We start from the raw sequence: 19,681 nt of genomic DNA on the forward strand, positions 1-19,681 counted from the left end.
TATCAAATTGGCAAGAGGCAGCTGCGTAGAGGTTGTTTGGTCTCTCTCTCAGCGCCATATTGTGGGAGAGCAGATGCATAGAATAAGTCTTAATTCCAGTAATTTAGTCTCAGTTGCTCCCCACAAAAACCCACACTGGGGACAGAGGGGAGCGACAAGCTGCCACCCCGTGCCCAGCCTGCTGGCTTCCCCTGGCCCTGCTCTCAGGCTGAAGGACAAGCTGACCTGAGCGGGGAGGCTCCAGGGCCATCCCTGGCTGTGATCACTGGCAGTCACGGCACACTAGAGACTGTGCACAGGGCAGGCCAGGCCATGCCCGAGGGCCGGGGGCCTTCCTGGGTGCTCTCTGGGCTTCTGATGATCCCGGAGGGAGACCTGAGGGACTTCCCCTCCACACATTCATGCTCACATGGAAATAACGGTAACTGGGACCCCGGAACCTGCCTGAGCCACGGCCCCCTGCCCGCCAGCCCTCCAGCTCCCTGGGCTGCTGTCTTTGCCACCAGAACTCCTCCTGCCCCCCCGCCCCGGACCTCTGGCCCACAGCTGAGCACCCCTTGGACACTAGAGTGGTTGAAGGCACGAGACCTGGGCCAGGCCTCCCAGAGGGACTGCTCCACGCCACAGCTCCCAGGAGAAAACCTCAGGGAGGAAAGGCGCAGACCTGCACGAAACAGGAAACTCAGCAGCACAGACAAGCGACCCCTGAGCCTCACGGGGCTGTGCCCAGGTCACCTCTGTGACTCCAACAGCGTCTGGTCCATGGGACGTTGTTATCGTGTTGTAGACCTCGGGGCAGAATGAGCACACACCCAGCAAGAGCTACTGTTCCCATGGCACTTTTTGAAAATGTCACCAGGGGACCAGTGTGTTGGGAGGTCACCCAGTCTGCATTTCTGCCCCGCATGTGGCTCAGGGCCTCATCCCTCCCAGACCACAGTGAGTCTTTCTGGCTGCTGGGGGTGACCTTCGTAATTCTCTGAAGTCACTTTTCCATGCAAGTTTTCAGATGCACTCCACCTAGTGCCCGGCCCCTGCTCAACGTGCAGCCCACAGGCCAGGCAGTCCTGTGCCGGGAGGCGGCAGAGCAGTGAGAGCCGTGACCGGGTCAGGGGAGCATCCATTTTACCATCAGAGGTGGAAGATGGGGCCATCACTAAGACCCCTCTCCCCTTCCCTCCCCAGAACCACGGACGAGAACAGAAGAGCGGGGCTGGGGAAAGGCCCCATCCCTGCAGCTCGTCCACGTGGGGCCCAAGGGTGCCCCTCCTCTCCAGGTGGCCTCAAGCCCCCCTTTCAGCTCACTCCCTGCTCTGCCCAAGATGCTCTGGAAGGCCAGGGTGCTGCCAGGGGCCCTGTGGACTAGAGAAGCCCCAGGCACAGGCCGCCCTGTCCTCTGCTGAACAAGTCCCGCCTGCAGCTGTCTGAGGCCACACCTGGCCGATCCCGCACACCATGTTGTTAGGCTCGTGGCCCTCAGGGTCTCCTTGTTCTCCACTGACAATGCAGGGAGATATGGGGCATGGACTGTCGCAGCTCCTCTGAAAGACATCACTCTAGACTAGGAGCTCAGTGCCCACCCCTCCTCTGCATCTGCAACCCTGCAGGGTGTGAGCCGCTCCTGCCCATTCCCCTCCCCCACCCTGGGAACAGTCCTCTTCTCTGTTGAGGTAATCCCCACAGAAGTGACCTCGGGTAGCACTGGTCTTTCTGCAGCAATCCACATGCAGTCTAAGCAGCCAAGGATCCAAACATCACACTGGCCCCATCCGTGTAGACAATCACGACTTTTGTTCATGAGAATGGTGAACAGAAGGCTAAATAAAATGCAGTACAATTCAGGGCTCAGTGCAAGGGCCCCTCCTCTTGTGCATTTCCCTGGCATGAGGCTACAGGGGAGCCACCTTCTCCAGACTCCAGGGCCTGCCTCCTGGGCAGGACACAGCACACCCACACAGGAAGTTTACTGTCCTTCTGCAGAACCCCTGGCAACCCTGGTTCATGTCAGTGGGAGTAGCTGAGGTCCTAGCTTCCCCTTGCTGCCTCTCTAGAAGCAGCTTTTTTGGTGGAGAGGGAGGCCACAGGGCCTTTGCTGGGGGCTGGGCTGGGAGTGGGCCTCCTCATCACGCCAGGTTGGGGGCCATCTGTCCTGGGCACCCCCCTACACACATGCAGCAGTGGTTGGCAGACAGGAAGGCGCACTCACGGGCACTGCCCCTGTGGTCCCAGCAATCAGGGAGGCACCGGGCATCAGGACGGCTTTGAGGGGAGGGAGCGGCCTGAGCCCGCCCCAGTGTGGCCCTTCTGCAGCACTGGGCACCAGCTCAGGACAGGGGACCAGAGAGTCTTCCTTATGGCCCATCTCGAAGCCCAGGCCCACCAGATAGTTTTGAGCTTCAGGACCTGGGCAGGACCTGGAGGCTCCACGACTGTTATTTCTCCTTCTGGTCCAGTGGAGCCCTTGGCTGGGATCTCCCAGCATGGCCTGGGGGAGAAGCGGCTGTCCTGTTCCAGAGGCCCAGCTGCAAGCCCAGGCCCCCCAGGCATTCGTGTGTTTCCTGTTCCTATTCCTTCTCTGGGTCCTCTCTGTCCCATGCTGAGCCGCTGGTGGCCCATGTCTGCCTCCGTGGGCTCTCCCCAGGGTCACAGGTCAGCAATCCAACAGGTGCTCAAGCTCTAGACTCATATAAGATGGAACCTGGTCATAGCCAGGCAGGACGTTGTCCTCCAGCTGCACCCAGTTCTTCCCAACAAAGGGCAACGAGCTTTTCGCCTCAGTCTCACAGTTCCTCACCCAGGACGGCAGCGTCCTGCAAGATGTCTAACTGTTGTCCCTCAGTCAGTCCGCAGCTCAGGTCTGAGCCTGTTAGTTAATATTCAGCCCAGCATCCAAAATGAGATTTTCTAGTTTTAAGTCTCTTATGCACTTAGCGCACTGCTGGTAATGTCGGACTGAACACTGGACGGACACGCCTGTCCTCCACAGGCGGCCACGCTCCGCCACGTGCTGTTCAAGATCCCCGAGCTGGCATATATTTGCTGTGTGCTTTATCCACAACAGCCTTATGGTATCCACTTTCACCCACACTTGCTGGGTGCTCGGGGAGTCGTCTCTGGTAATGATTTTCACAGACACCTGGGCTCCGCTTTCCAGATGGTGGCTAGCTCCACCAGGCCAATGGTCCTGAGAACCTGGTATCCATTGAGTAGCTCCTCCTCACTGTGACTGCTGTCATCAAACATCAAAATCTCTTATAAAGAATTGCTTTAAATAAAAATGCATTAAACTAAAAAAATTCAATATTAGGGGCCAACGTTGGGGCACAGTGGGTAAAGTCACCGCCGGGGACACTAGCATCCATACGTACACCAGTTCATGTCCTGGCTGCTCCATTTCCAATCCAATTTCATACTAATGACCTGGGAAAGCAGCAGCAGACAGCCTAGTTTTTGTGCCCCTACCACCCAAATGGGAGACCTGGCTGAAGCTCCTGATTCCTGCAGCCTGGCCTAGCCCTGGCTGTTGCAGTGATCTGGGAAGTGAACCAGCAGATGGAAGCTACCTCTGTCTCTTCCTCTCTCTCTTTCAAAAAAATAAATCTTTTAAAAAACAAACAAACAAACAAAAACAGCCTATTAGGGGCCAGCATTGTGCTATCATGGGTAAAGAAGCTGCCTGGGATGCTGGCACACCTTATGGTCACCAGTTTGTGTCCTGGCTGCTCCTCTTCCAATCCAGCTCCCCACTAAAGGCCTAGGAAAAGCAGTGAAAGATGGCCCAAGTGCTTGGGGCCCTGCTACCAACCTGGGAGACATAGGGATGAAGCTCCTGACTTCTGTCTAGCTCAGCCCCGGCTGTTACAGCCACATGGGGAGTGAACCAGTGGATGGAAGGTCTCTGTCTCTCTCTCTCTTTCAAATCAATAAATAACTCTAAAAAAAAAAAAAAGAAGAAGAAGAAGAAGAAAAGAAAACCTATTTTCCAAAAATCAAAAGAGAACAAATACCCATGAGGATATGTAGAAATAGGAAGCCTGAAACACTAGGTGAGAATGCAAATTAGTATAACCGTTATGGAAAACAGTATAGGGATTCCTCAAAAAAACATTTAACCAAGATGTACCACACGACCGGCTATCCCACCTCTGGGATTATATCCAAAGAGAAACCCGCACTCCCACCTTCACTGCAGCCCAATTCACAACAGCAAGGACTTGGAGTCAACCTAGATGTCCCCCAACTGATGGCTGGATAAAGACAACATGGTTGCAATAGAAGTATACTCGCAGACAAGCTGCTGCTGCTGCTCTGCTGCTTCTTCTTCCTCTCTTTTTTTTTTTTTTTTTTTTTTTTTTGACAGGCAGAGTGGACAGTGAGAGAGAGAGACAGAGAGAAAGGTCTTCCTTTGCCATTGGTTCACCCTCCAATGGCCGGCGCGGCCGGCGCGCTGCGACTGGTGCACCGCGCCGATCCGATGGCAGGAGCCAGGAGCCAGGTGCTTCTCCTGGTCTCCCATGGGGGTGCAGGGCCCAAGCACTTGGGCCATCCTCCACTGCACTCCCAGGCCACAGCAGACAGCTGGACTGGAAGAGGAGCAACCAGGACAGAATCGGTGCCCCTACTGGGACTAGAACCCGGGGTGCCGGCGCTGCAGGCAGAGAATCAGTCTATTGAGCAGCAGCGCTGGCTGCAGACAGGCTTCTTAAAAATAGATTTCGTCGGGGGCTGGCACTGTGGCGTAGCGGGTAAAGCCGCCTGCAAAGCCGGCATCCCATATGGGCCCCGGTTTGAGACCCAGCTGTTCCACTTCTGATCCAGCTCTCTGCTATGGCCTAGAAAGGCATTAGAAGATGGCCCAAGTCCTTGGGCTCCTGCATCTACATGGGAAACCCGGAAGAAACTCCTGGCTCCTGGCTTTGGATTGGTGCAACTCTGGCTGTTGAGGCCAATTGGGGAGTTAATCACTGGATGGAAGACCTCTCTCTCTCTACCTCTCCTTCTCTCTCTGTGTAACTCTTTCAATTAAATTAAATAAATCTTAAAAAAAAAAAAAAACTGAATCTCACTAACAATCATCTATGTCAAACATTGTTTAAAAAAATAGATTTTTGTCTAAATCTGTGCTCCTGTGACTCATGGAGCCCAGCACTCCCATAGCCACCAGCACCTCGAGACCAGGCTATGCTACGTAACCATGCGTTTTAGTTAACAATGCTATATATAACCATAGTGGCTCATTAATGGTAACAAATGTACCAAACCAATGCAAGATGTTAAAATAGGTGGTCATGGGGCTGGTGCTACAGCATGGTGGGCTAAGCCTCTGCCTGTGGCGCCAGAATCCCATATGGGCACCGGTTCGAGTCCCAGCTGCTCTTCTTCCTATCCAGCTCTTTGCTATGGCCTGAGAAAGCAGTAGAAGATGGCCCAAGTGCCCTGCACCCATGTGGGAGACCTGAAAGAAACCCCTGGCTCCTGGCTTCGGCTTGGCTGCAAGAGCAATGAGGGTTAAAGGAGGTCAAGTGAGCTCTCATTGGCCTTGGCCAGATGTCTTTTTCGAGGCTGTTTTGCTTGCAATCAAGAGGAACAAGACAAGCAACAGCATCATGGCTAGAGGAGGTCACCACACACTGACAACATTTGTGCCACCAAGAAGACGGAGCCATTCCAAACGAGGCCCTGTAGAAACCTAACCAGGAGCCTCCACAGTATCTGAAGAAACAGACCTACAAGGAAAAGCTCAAATCAATCGTCAGGGTGGGACAGGCGAAGCAGAAACAAAGCCAGAGGGAAACTTCCCTGTGTTGAATTTTCAACCGCGTGACTGGTTTTGGCCAAAATGGACGGCAAGCAGGTAGGGGCCCTGAAGGGTGCTAGTGGGCGGCCCCACACCTGCCCCTACACTGGCTGCTCCTTTCCTGACCTCAGCTCCCGGCCGGCGTGGAACAGCCCGCGTCGGGGGAGCCACACCAGGCCTAGTCCCCAGAAGTCACGTGTGTGGCCCTGTTTCGCAGAGGGTGCTGGAGCTCGGCTCTGGCACCTACCCAGATCCTGTGCAGGCCAGGGAGGCTCTCAGGAGACGCCAGGCACTGGAGCTGCAGGTGTGGGCAGGCTCTGCTGAGGACTCCTGCTGCCCTGGTGCTCCCGCCAACTCCTGGGTCCTGGCTCGGGCCGTCAGGTCGCACTGCTGAGCGCTGGGATGGAGGCGATGGGCTCTGTGCCTGCCTGGTCCTCGGCCTCCCTGTCCCAGTGAGCAGGGACCTGCTGCGGGGCGCCCACCTGCTGGCCCTCCTGGCTGAGAGAAATCAAAGGCCGTCACCCCTCTGCTCCCAGGAGGGGCCCTGCCTCTCCCAGCACGCCCACCCTCCTCCCTCCTGTCCATGCCCGGGATGGATCCCTGCCTGGCACACTGTAGGTGCTCGTGGATTCAGGGACCCAAAGGAGGAGGAGGCAGAGAGAGCGGTGGCTGCAGGGGTCAGCCTACGGAGCGGCCCCCGTTTCTCCCCCTCAAGCCCAGCTGCTCCTCCTTTCACAAGCCCAGGGTCAGTCTGTCCACCTTCCTGGGGTGCCTGCCTCAGGTGAGCGCGGTTCCGGGCAGCACAGCAGGGGGAGGGGTGGGGGGACCATGCCCGGCCGGGTACGGCTCAGGGGTGCGCGAGCGGCCAGCGCCACCTCCACGGGTCTTCACCGTCTGGGGAAAGGCAAGGCACGAGCGAGACCCGAGGCAAGACGTGGGTGGACACTGGGTGTTGGGCTCTCGGTCAGAGGCGGCGGAACCCGGCTGGCGCTGAGAAGCCAGGCCGAGCTGGAGGCCCGGTAGGGCCAGAAGGGCTGACCGGCCAGGGCGGCCCAGCTGCAGGTCGGTTCCCCAGGCGCCTGCAGCCCCTGCGAGCGGCCGTGCCCGACGGCAGGGGGCTCGGACCACGGCGCCACCGCCCGCCTCAGCCGGCGGCGACCCAGGGAGGCAACGGCCGCGTGGCGGCCACGCAACGGTTAGGCGATGGGCGGGGCTGCGGCGGCCGGGGCGGGGCTGCGGCGGCCGGGGGCGGGACTTCCTGTGTCCGCTGTGCTGAAGAGGGACGAGGTCAAGTTGGAGTCTCCAGAGTCGGGAGCCGGTTAAATTCGTTCACTCATTCATTCATTCCTTAAGGACTTTCTACCCCGAACTTAGCGCACCCCTCACCTGTTGTAAGGAGGACGACGGTTCCTGGCCGCTCCCTCCCTCTGTAAGCCCCACCTCCCTCCCTTAATAAAGCAAAGGAGGTGCTGGGCTCGGCAAGCTCGGGTCCCCCTCAGCCTTTAGCTTAAAGGAGCGTCAGAGTTCTGTGCGGACGTCGTGAGGCCCAACTCAAAGATGAGACGGGCTCAGAGGGGTGAAGCCGTGGGACTCGGATCCCTCGTCTCTTGGGGAGCAGCCCTGGCTGGAAACCCAGACTGCTGACTCCAAAGACAGGGCTTGTCTGCCAGCCACCCACGCTCAGAGCCCTGGCTGCTGCCCTGACGCCAAAGACCACGGCACCCCACAGGGCTGGGCCGCAGGGGCAACCCGCAGAGGTGACTGGCTGGAGGTGACAGGGTAGGCTCCTCGGAGGAGGTGACAAAAGCCAGTGGTTGGGCTTTGCCAGGCACAGGGACGAACAGGTGCAAAGGCCCAGAGGAGTGGAAACATGGGGCGCAGGTTGGTCCCCAGTACACAGCCCCAGAGGGCAGGCAGCACTAAGGCCATGGACCACGGGGAGCCTGATACGGTGCCTATGGAGGGAGAGGAGCCACACTGAGCAGCCAGTTTGCTCAAGAGCGTGGGAGCTGAGGTTATACACACACACACACACACACACACACACAACCACCAAATGCACAGAGAGAAAGCAGAGGGCTGGCCTAGGGCTGACAGATGGGAGGGGGATGGGAGGGGTTCACGAGGACAAGGCTTTACTGGAGGGCATAGGATGAAATGTTCACAAACTGGATTTTGGCAATGGATATAGAACTCCACTGGCATACTAAAAACTATTGATTCATACACATTAAGTGGGTGAGCATGTGGCATATAAATAAGTGTATACTGCCTTTTTTTAAAAAAGGGAAAGGAATGAAGAAAGGAAAAAGAAACAAAATCACTGCCTTGTCCAAAAGAAAAACACTACACAGTGTGTGCAAGAAGACCCTGTAGACTTCAGGAAAAACTAGAATTTAAATATTGGGGAGCCGGCATTGTGGCATATCAGGTTAAGCCTGTGCCTGTGATGCCAGCACCCCATATGGGCACAGAGTGGGGACCCGGTGGATCCACTTCCAATCCAGCTCCCTGCTAACGCACCAAGGAAAGCAGCAGCTGATGACCCAAGTCCCTGGGCCCCTGCTACCCACGTGGGAGACCTGGAAGAAGCTCCTGGTTTCTGGCTTTGGCCTGACGCAGCCCCTGTTGTGGCCATTTGTGGAGTGAACCAGTAGATCGAAGATATTCTCCCTCCCCCTCCTCCTCTAACTCTGCCTTTCAAATAAATAAACCTCAAAAATAACATGAGGAGCATAATTTAGTGTAGGAGTTAAGCTGTCTGAATAAGAGTATCTGAGTTTGGTTCCTGGCTCTGGTTCCTGACTCCAGCTTCCTGCTCATGGAGACCATGGAAGGCAGTGGTGATGCCTCAAGTTGATTGCTAACACCATTTGGAAGATATGGAATGCCCTCCTGACTTCAAAATCTGGCCTGGCTTAGCCTCAGCCATTGTGGGCTGTGTGAGCATGTTTCTTTGCCCCTCAAATGAACACAGTGAATATGCATATTCCATGAACTTTTTGAAGACCCATTCCATGCACTTGCACACACAGATGCTACATAAAGTTTTCTAAGCTGCCTGTAGATCAGGTTTTCCTATGCAGGTACAGTGAGGGAGCAGAGAGCTGAGGGCTGTGGTGGGGTGGGGGCAGTTCACCATCTACTTGTGCCTGATCGGGAGGATGAGCAAATGACATCGCACTGAAGTGCCCGGGGCTCAGCCCCAGAACTCTGCAAGCTCTTGGCCATGGGTAGCAAGCAGCAGAGCAGAGCCCACCTCAGGTCTCCCAGTGGCCTCCAACACTCAGAATGGGGCCTGGGCCACCGAGGTGCTGGCCAACCCCCACTCCCCAGGAGTCCCTCTGTGCCTGCTTCTGCAGCCTGAGCATGCAGGCTGTTTTGTCATGGGGAAAGTCGCTAAAGACCCAGGAGCATCTTGCATCTGTGGGCTCAGCAGGGAGTCCCAGGCCTCATTAGCCACTGACCATTACCGTGGCCAAGAGACATGGCAGCAGACGGTGGCTCCAGCAGCTGCCGAGAGACCCAGGCACCAGTTCCTCTGGCACTGGAACTCACCCCCCAATCTGTGCTCCTCCAACTCCTGCTCTCCCATCATAGATAGGAATTTCTTCTGGCCTTGAGGATTGGGAGCCTTGATATTAGCACTGGGATGGCTGCTCTGGGGAAAGCCAGTGGGGTGATCTACAAAGGGGAAGGGGCAGGGAGGAGCCCTCAGAGTCAGTACACTGTCTACAATTCCCTCTCAGGTCCCAAAAATAAGGAGCAGACTGAGTCCTGGGTGGGCCGGAGGAAAACGCTCAGGGCAGCCCTTCACCCTGACTTGGGTCTGAGTTACTCCATACCCCGATCTGAAGGTCACGGACAACAGTCCTCTCCTTCGAGGCCCTGGGTCTCCCTGCATGGCACTGAGTCCCAGAGGTGCTGGTGTCCTGAGCTGGGCAAAGAGGACCTTATGCAGTCACTTTGCACAATTCTGGGCAAGCGAGCAAATGCTCTGCTCTTCCACTGGTCTCTGACCCCTTCCCACAGTGCACCCCATCACCAAGGCACCTCATGTCCAGTCGCATCTCGTGCCACTCCCAGCTGGTGAGGTCCCTGGGACTGTGATCCTGGCAGTGTGGCTCTCCACAGACAGACCCTGGATAAGGACAGGAAGTCAGAGTTCCATGACAGGTTTGCAGGAGTGAGCACCGTGAGAAGGGCCCACTCGCTTTTGGAAATAGAATCCCTGGTTCGTACGCTAGATTGCACTGAGTTATACATCAGAGACAGTGATGTTGCCTTTACTCTCCCTTTGTTCGCTTGCAGTTCACCTGCGGCTGTAAGGCCAGGAAGCTGCATAGCAGGCTGTCATTTGTGTATACCCCAGGTCTGGGCACCTTCTCTTCCTAAGCCTTATACATTGGCCAAACACAGACGGGTACCAAGGCTGTGGGAATAAAAGTCCCACGACGGGGCATGGGAGTTGATGGGTAAATGTAGCCTTCACACTCAGGTAAGAGGATTCTGAGTTTGCTCCGCACCATTTCTTAGAGAGACTTCCCACAGTGGGAGTCAGTAGAAACCTGCTTGCAAATGCTGCCTTGGATGGTTTTGGTACCCTCCTTGTCTCATCTCCCCACTTCACTTTTTCTTGCATGATATCACCTTCCAAATAAAGTATGTCATTTAAGTCTTTGTCTCAGGGTTTTCTTTGAGGAAACCAAATCTATAGTAAGTGGTCAACTGTCAATCAGGTAAATAATCTACCAGCAATCACTGGAATAGTAAGGGATCAACAGGCAAGATTATGAGGACTGTTTTGCTGGTGATAAGTGCCATGCTGGTCATACTGGAAAGAGACCTGACACATTGGGGACAGAACGGGAAACACTAATTTATGCTTTAGTTCTAGTAATTGAGATATATGGGGCAAGAAGGATTGAAAACATTCTGGAGTTGGGTGTTTGGCAACCATGATCTGAGGACATAGGCAAACAGTGAAAGCCAGAGTTCCTTCATACCAGCATCTAAACAGACCCTCACCTCCTGTGGGAGAAGGAAGACTGAGGACAGGACTTAGTTACAAGGGAAGTGGCTGTGTAAAAGACGCTGAGGGCCGGGTGTTTGGCCTGGTTGCTAAGACACCTGCCTTCCCTGTCAGCGTTCCCGGGTTCAATGTCCCGCTCTGACTCTGGCTTCCTGCTAACGCAGACCCTGGGAGGCAGCAGGTGATGCCTCAGGTAGCTGGGTTCCTGCCACCTACACAGGGGCCTGGATTGAGTTCCCAGCTCCCAGCTTTGGCTGGCTCCGTGCCAGTCGTTGCAGGCATGTCAGGAGTCAACCAGGGGACGGGAGCTTTCTCTGTCTCTCAAGTAAATACTTTTTCTAAAGAAAATGGCATTGGTGGGAAAAAAAAAAGGTCCCTACCCTTATTGACTTCTATCTCCTTGACAGCTCCATTACACGCTAATTTTTCCCCCTGAGTTTCTATTTCACTGTTTGTATCATAAATGCCTGGTATCTAAGGTTCGCAAGGGAAACATCCCTCCATGCAACCATAATTCCATCTGGAAAGTGGAATTAGATTCTCTCCATTCATTTCCTGCATCTGAGGAGATCTGCTTCCCATCACTCTGGAAATTGCTGGAAGGTTTCATTTCTAGTTACTTCCCGCAGTCTCTGGCCATTTCCATTAAGCACTAGTAATTGATGATAATTGTTTATGATAATTAATACCTTAGCTAAGTCTTCTTTATGGAACTTGCAGGACGTCCCCTACAGCACTTCATTCCTACTGCAGATGATAACCACAGCTCTCAAAGGAGATGGGAACCGAGACCGCTGACGTTATACCCCAGGCCTAACTGCTCCTCACGCACACACACTGACTGTACCCTCACACACACACTGGCCTGGCAGCACAGTCGGTCAGATGAGGGTTAGCGCACATCAGGGAAGACGCAATGTTGAGGAAGACACGGCCAAACTCACCAGCGAGGGGAAGAGCCATTTCCTGGAACTGCATGAAGCCCTGGTCACAGTCCTCCCCTCCGTTGGCCTTGGAGCTGCCTTTGTCTTCTGAACTTGTCTACCTCTTCTCTCTGATAAAAATCCATACTCTTGAGGCTGGCACTGTTGCACGGTGGGCTAAGCCTGCGGCCCCAGCATCCCATATGGGCAACGGTTCTAGTCCTAGCTGCTCCTCTTCTGATCCAGCTCTCTGCTATGATCTGTGAAAACAGAAGATGGCCCGGGTGCTTGGGCACCTGCACCTGCGTGGGAGACCTGGAAAAAGCTCCTGGCTCCTGGCTTCAGATTGGCTCAGCTCTGGCTGTTGCGGCCATTTGGGGAGTGAACCAGCGGATGAAAGACCTTTCTTACCATCTTTCCCTCTTTCTCTGTCTGCAACTCTACCTCTCAAATTAAAAAAAAAAAAAAAAAGCTTTTAAAAAATCCATAATCTCATTTTTATCTGCTAAATAAATAACACACACTCCTCCAGATATGTGAACAATGTGATGAGACCACTAAAGTAACCTCACATGGACTCTGGCCACATGTACCTGAATGTATTTTTTTTTTTTTTTAATGAGAATGTGATTCAGGTGGGCACTGTGAACAGGCCTACAACCCCATCTGAATCCTCTTCATTCAGCAAAGTGCTGGTGTCCTGAGAAGGCATTGGCCACCATGGAGTCGACTCTATCACCGAGCTGAATGCCATGAAACCACTGGCTGTGCAATTCTTAGAGAAGAAGGCAGACTGAGCCCTGGCAGAGAGTGTCAGAGCTACTGCCATTGTTTCCACGGAGCCAGAAGGCTGAGCATTTGGCCCTCACATTCAGCCTTTTCTTGATCATCCTAATCCCATCACACACTCCAAGTGTGGCCTTGTCATCAAACATAAAAAATGCTGTAGGCCGGCGCCGCGGCTCACTAGGCTAATCCTCCGCCTAGCGGCGCCGGCACACCGGGTTCTAGTCCCGGTTGGGGCACCGGATTCTGTCCCGGTTGCCCCTCTTCCAGGCCAGCCCTCTGCTGTGGCCAGGGAGTGCAGTGGAGGATGGCCCAAGTGCTTGGGCCCTGCACCCCATGGGAGACCAGGAAAAGCACCTGGCTCCTGGCTCCTGCCATCGGATCAGCGCGGTGCGCCGGCCGCAGCGCGCCAGCCGCGGCGGCCATTGGAGGGTGAATCAACGGCAAAAGGAAGACCTTTCTGTCTCTCTCTCTCTCTCACTGTCCACTCTGCCTGTCAAAAAAAATAATAATAATAAAAAAAAATAAAAAAAAATAAAAGCTAAAAAATGCTGTATCAGAATCAATCAAAATGGCCCAAGGCCAGCATTGTGGTGCAGTGGGGTAAGCCACAACCTGGGGCATCCCATATGACACCAGTTCAAGTCCTGGCTGCTCCACTCGCAATCCAGCTCCCTGCTAAAGCACCTGGGAAAGAAGCAGATGATGGCCCAAGTGCTTGAGCCCCTGCCACCCACATGGGAGACCCAGATGCTTTAGCCTAACCCAGCCCCAACTTTAAGCCATTTAGGATGTGAGCCAGAGGATGGGAGATATCTTCTAAGTCTCTCCCTTTCTCTTGTAACTCTGCCTTTCAAATAAATGAAACTAAAGAAAACAAAATCAAAGTGGCCAGTTCTGCACCACTTGTGTAAGAAATCTGCCAAATTTTGGAGGAAAGCAGTATACATGGATTTTAGGGAGACCCTTGCTTCAATCTTTAACCAAGTCCAGAGGCCATATGGACAACAATAAATTCATGCCAGCTTCTTCTGGGCTGGGCTTTTACACAAATTGTGCTTTCTCTCTGAAATAATCTACTGCCAATCACTTTAGCCCTCAACATTTCATAATCCTTCATTTGATGATGAATCCCGATTTTGTTAGTCTCCAGTGTTTCAGTTTCATATCCATATCTAAAATTTTTATTGCTTGTTTTTTTTTTCAGCTCCTTTTCTGTTATTTGAGTGCTGTTACCCTGGGTCCTACCATCGATTTTTAAAATACTTTTTTAGATATTATTTTCATTTTTCATTATTCATTATCTAGCCTCTAATGTGAACTAAACACTTCTGTTGTTTTATTTTTTTGAAGGCCAGGGCTGAGTCAGGTTGAAGCCAGGGACCAGGAGCATCAGGACTTGGTCCATCTTGACTGCTTTCGCAGGTGCATTAGCAGGGAATTAGATCAGAAATGGAGTAGCCCAGATACAAACCAGTACCCATATGGGATGCTTCTACTTGCTGGGCCACAACACTGGCCCCACACTTTTTCTACTGGAAGAAATACTTTAATAAAAACACATAATCAAGTGACACTCTTACTTTTACAAAAAAACAAAACTTCTTTTTTTTTAAATTCAGATAACTTTATTTAAATTGAAAATTATTAAAATTGTGTTTAGATTTAAATAACGTTGCTATAAAAATCATAAGTATTTCTTTTTTTTTTAAATTTATTTGGGGCCGGCGCCGCAGCTCACTAGGCTAATCCTCCACCTTGCGACGCTGGCACACCGGGTTCTAGTCCCGGTCGGGGCGCCGGATTCTGTCCCGGTTGCTCCTCTTCCAGGCCAGCTCTCTGCTGTGGCCAGGGAGTGCAGTGGAGGATGGCCCAAGTACTTGGGCCCTGCACCCCATGGGAGACCAGGAGAAGTACCTGGCTCCTGCCATCCGATCAGCGCCATGTGCTGGCCGCAGCGGCCATTGGAGGGTGAACCAACGGCAAAGGAAGACCTTTCTCTCTGTCTCTCTCTCTCACTGTCCACTCTGCCTGTCAAAAAATAAAATAAATAAATAAATAAATTTAAAAAAAATTTAAATTTATTTGACAGGTAGAGTTATAGACAGTGAGAGAGAGATAAAGGTCCTCTTTCTGTTGGTTCACTCCCCAAATGGCCGCTACACTACGGCCGGCACTGCGCCAATCCGAAGCCAGGAGCCAGGTGCTTCTACTTGGTCTCCCATGCGGGTGCAGGGACCCAAGCACTTGGGCCATCCTCCACTGCCCTCCTGGGCCACAGCACAGAGCTGGACTGGAAGAGGAGCAACCGGGACTAGAACCCGGCGCCCATATGGGATGCCGGCGCTTTAGGCAGAGGATTAACCAAGTGAGCCACAGCGCCGGCCCCAAAAAATCATAAGTATTTCTAAGTAAGGTAGAAGTATTCCGGGGTTAACAAGACCAGATTTAACTTTGCACTTTATCCTTTAAATGAATTGTAGACAAGGGGCTGTCATTTCTTTTCTTCAGTTCATAACTGACAAGTGACAAGAGAAGATTGGAGGATTTAGATTCAAATGATCACTTTTGATAGATTTTTTTTTTAGATTTTATTTATTTACTTGACAGGCAGAGTTACAGATGGTGAGAGAGAGAGACAGAGAGAAAGGTCTTCTTTCCGTTGGTTCACCCCGCAAATGGTAGCTACGGCTGGAGCTACGCCGATCCAAAGCCAGGAGCCAGGTGCTTCCTCCTGGTCTCCCATGCGGGTGCAGGGCCCAAGCACCTGGGCCATCCTCCACTGCACTCCCAGGACACAGCAGAGAGCTGGACTGGAAGAGGGGCAACCAGGACTAGTACCCGGCGCCCATATGGGATGCTGGCGCCACAGGCGGACGATTAACTGAGTAAGCCACAGTGCCGGCCCCTTTCATAGTTTTTTAATTCTTAATTCTTATTTCTGTCTTTACACATATTTGTTTCCTGATGTAATTGTTTAAATCCTCACATTTCTGTATCTTCATCAGCTCCTTCAGGGTGTCGACGATTTTGAGTTAGTTGTTGACGGAAGGGCATAGCGAGGTGGGCAGCTGACAGGTGACTGGATGGGTGATTCAGGAGAGCATTCCATGGAGAGCATTCCACATCTCACAGAACAAAACCTGAAAGAAGGGGCTGTTTTGTGACTGAACTGAGAACGGGTCTCTTTCTAATGCCTGGCTTACTATAATATCCCATCTACAGTTGCTTCAGGTGTTTTATCTGGATGGGTACAGTGTATTTTCCAATCTGATTGGATTTAAACTAGAAATCAAAAAGTGAAATAAAATACAGGTTAAAGAAAAAGTAAAAAAAAAATGCATAGGTTGAAGAAGAAATAAAGAAAGAAATGCGAAATTATTCTAAGCTGGGGCCAGTGCTGTGACACAGCAGGTTAATGCCCTGGCCTGAAGCACTGGCATCCCATGTGGGCGCTGGTTCAAGACCTGGCTGCTCCACTTCCAATCCAGCTCTCTGCTATGTCCTGGGAAAGCAGTAGATGAAATGATGGCCCAAGTCCTTGGGTCCCTGCACCCACATGGGAGACCTGGAAGAAGCTCCTGCCTCCTGGCTTCAGATCAGCACAGATCCAGCTGTTGCGGCCAATTGAGAAGTGAACCATCGGAAGACCTCTCTCTCTCGCGCTCTCTTTCTCTGCCTCTCCTCTCTCTGTGTAACTCTGACATTCGAATAAATAAATAAACCTTTTAAAAAAAAGAAAGAAATTATTCTAAGCTGGATGAAAATGAAAAAACTGTGGTGGCCTAAAATCTGCACCCCTGTCCGCACCAAGATATCCCGGCACCCAGGGATCCTGGCAGATGTGATTAATTAAGAATCTTGAGCTGGCGCCGTGGCTCACTAGGCTAATCCTCCACCTGCGGCGCCAGTACTCTGGGTTGTAGTCCCGGTAGGGGCACCGGTTCTGTCCTGGTTGCTCCTCTTCCAGTCTAGCTCTCTGCTGTGGCCCGGGAAGGCAGTGGAGGATGGCCCAAGTGCTTGGGCCCTGCACCTGCATGGTCTTGGCTGAGTGAAGCTGATTTGAATTTTTGGCCTTCAGAACCAGAAGAAAATAAAGTTTCATGCGCTTGAGTTCACTTGTCACAGCAGCCATGGGAAACCCCAGTTCACAGCAGTACTGAGGCAGCAGACAGAGAAGGGCTAACTCGGGAAGCTGAGAAAAGCAAATTCCAAAACTTTTTCATCGTCTGTTTCTTCTCTTCTCCAAATCTCTGCCTCCCTCAGTCCTTGACCTTGAGGCAGGATACAGAAGGGCTGTTTGAGGAGGCTGAGGAGAACAAAAGACATGGCAAGCCTAGCAAACCCTCACTTAGAAGCTGTATATAGACATGACAATTGCCAGATGGCGTATGGGCCAGATGACCTCAAAACCACTCTAAGAGCCCCTGGCACAACAGCCAAACACCCGTATAAAAGGCACAGCCGCCCTTGTCTTAGAGGCCTAGGGCTCTAAGGCCTGGCCTCATTCTGAGCTTCTGCTCCCTTGGCCGCTCCTATTCCCTTAAGGAGTGTACTTTCTTTTCCTGTGATAAACTTGTACAGTTACACTTACAGTGTGTGTGAGCCTCTTTCAAAGTCATTGTCTGGGCTGGCGCCGCGGCTCACTAGGCTAATCCTCCACCTAAGGCGCCGGCACACCAGGTTCTAGTCCCGGCGCTGGATTCTGTCCCGGTTGCCCCTCTTCCAGTCCAGCTCTCTGCTGTGGCCTGGGAGTGCAGTGGAGGATGGCCCAAGTGCTTGGGCCCTGCACCCACATGGGAGACCAGGAGGAAGCACTGGGCTCCTGGCTTCAGATCAGCGTGGTGCACCGGCCGCAGCGCACCAGCAGGGGCGGCCATTAGAGGGTGAACCAACGGCAAAGGAAGACCTTTCTCTCTGTCTCTGTCTCTCACTGTCCACTCTGCCTGTCCAAAAATAAAATAAAATAAAATAAAATAAATAAAAAAAGTCATTGTCTGAGGTCCAGAAGGACCTGGTTCTGACTTTCTGCTCTTGACTCTACCAACACTACCATGCACCAGAGCCCAAAAGCAGAAAGAACCCACTTGTCCACCAAAGGATAAGCCAACTGCAGCATTTTCATTCATGCATGCATTCTTGTCCAGCCATTGCAACCAAGCCCTGTTAGATGCTACGATATGGATAAATCTCACACATATTATAAATGATGGGACTGTTGAAATAAAACACTTAATTTCTGGAGCAGTTTTATATATTACATGGAATTGTATTTTTTAAAAGTATTTATATATTTATTAATTGAGTGGCCAGCGCTGTGGCATAGCGGATAAAGTTGCTGCCTACAGTGCCGGAATCCCAAATGGGTGCCACTTCAAGTCCCAGCTGCTCTACTTCCCCTCCAGCTCTCTGCTATGGCCTGGGAAGGCAGTAGAGGATGGCTCAGGTCCTTGGGCCTTTGCACCCGTGTAAGAGACCCAGAAGGAGCTCCTGGCTTCAGATCGGCACAGCTGCGGCCATCTGGAAAGTGAACCAGCAGATGGAAGACCTCTCTCTGTTTCTGACTCCCTGTAACTCTGCCTTTCAAATTAATAAATCTTTTTTTTGAAAGGGAGAGTTACAGAGAGGCAGAGACAAGAGAGACACAGAGGTCTTCCATTCCATTTTTCACTCCCAGATGGCCGCAAAGGCCATAGCTGGACCAATATGAAGCCAGCAGCTTCCTCTGGGTCTCCCACGTGGGTGCAGAGGCCCAAGGACTTGAGCCATCTTCTACTGCTTTCCCAAGCCATAGCAGAGAGCTGGATAAGAAGTGGAGCAGCTGAGACTCGAAGCAGCACCCATGTGGGATTCCAGCACTACAGGCAGCACCTTTTTTTTTTTTTTTTTTTTTTTTTTTTTGACAGGCAGAGTGGACAGTGAGAGAGAGAGACAGAGAGAAAGGTCTTCCTTTGCCGTTGGTTCACCCTCCAATGGCCGCCACGGCCGGCGCGCTGCAGCCGGCGTACCGCGCTGATCCGATGGCAGGAGCCAGGAGCCAGGTGCTTCTCCTGGTCTCCCATGGGGTGCAGGGCCCAAGCACCTGGGCCATCCTCCACTGCACTCCCTGGCCACAGCAGAGAGCTGGCCTGGAAGAGGGGCAACTGGGACAGAATCCGGCGCCCCGACCGGGACTAGAACCTGATGTGCCGGCGCCGCTAGGCGGAGGATTAGCCTAGTGAGCCGCGGCGCCGGCCTTTTGTTTTGTTTTTGTTTTTTTTTTTTTTTTTTTTTTTTGACAGGCAGAGTTAGAGAGAGAGAGAGACAGAGAGAAAGGTCTTCCTTCCATTGGTTCACCCCTCAAATGGCTGCTATAGCCGGCGTGCTGTGCCAATCAGAAGCCAGGAGCCAGATGCTTCCTCCTGGTCTCCCATGCGAGTGCAGGGCCCAAGCACTTGGGCCATCCTCCACTGTACAGGCAGCACCTTTACCACCACACCACAGCGCCAGCCCCAGAATTGTATCTTTATTTAACATATGATATATAGAAAGATTAATGATACCACACCCATGTCAGGATAGGCACTAACCAAACACCAGTTTTCTTTGACTCTCTTTTCACTGCCCTTGTTATTTATTTATTTATTTACAATTTAAAAAAACCAAGTAGCCCCTTGAGTCTATCATTCACATGGGAAACCAGTCAGGCAGCAATGCAAAAAATGCCTCTAACCTGAGCTCCAGGCAAGTACTCTGCGTGCTGCTTGGCTTCTACTTTTTCCACTGTTTAATTGGAAGACAAAAGGGAAGCTGTGAGGGGAACTTAAGAGGATCTTATTTGGTTTTGAGGGACACACCGGGGTTCAGCCTAGTGTAAGTAAAGTACGTGGGGGTGTTGGAGGAATGTACAAAAGTCCCAGCACGTTTCAGAAGAGGAATTGGGCACCGTTACCAAGATCCAGCTACATGGGGCCGGCGCTGTGGCGCAGTGGTTGTGCCGCGGCCTGCTCGCCCCATCCCACAGGTGTGGAGTCACAGAGAGGCTATTTCAGCAGAGAACATTTCTGACGTCCTGCTGTGGCAGTCCCAGGTAGAGGAGCAAAGAACCATCATGGGAGCCTGCAGGCTGACCGCCCTACTGCCCACCTCCCAGACTTGAAGAGG

General features: G+C 52.5%; 1 long non-coding RNA gene across 4 annotated transcripts; it reads right to left on the reverse strand.

The window, feature by feature from the left end:
- Nucleotides 1-1,774: 1,774 nt before the first annotated feature.
- LOC149124373 (uncharacterized) lies at nucleotides 1,775-7,774 on the reverse strand. 4 transcript variants are annotated; one of them, XR_016214853.1, is made up of 3 exons: nucleotides 6,689-7,031; nucleotides 6,045-6,291; nucleotides 1,775-3,229 (listed from the first exon to the last, which is right to left on the reverse strand). It is a non-coding gene; the product is annotated as an uncharacterized LOC149124373 (long non-coding RNA). The 4 variants fall into 4 exon arrangements; XR_016214852.1 differs by having other exon boundaries at nucleotides 6,045-6,295; nucleotides 6,673-7,031; XR_016214851.1 differs by having other exon boundaries at nucleotides 6,045-6,295; nucleotides 6,689-7,030.
- Between the last annotated feature and the right edge of the window lie 11,907 nt (nucleotides 7,775-19,681).

This window comes from Oryctolagus cuniculus, chromosome 10 (genome assembly GCF_051225735.1).
Source record: "Oryctolagus cuniculus isolate XC-2025 breed Fujian yellow rabbit chromosome 10, ASM5122573v1, whole genome shotgun sequence".
In the NCBI taxonomy this organism is placed as follows: Eukaryota; Metazoa; Chordata; class Mammalia; order Lagomorpha; family Leporidae; genus Oryctolagus; species Oryctolagus cuniculus.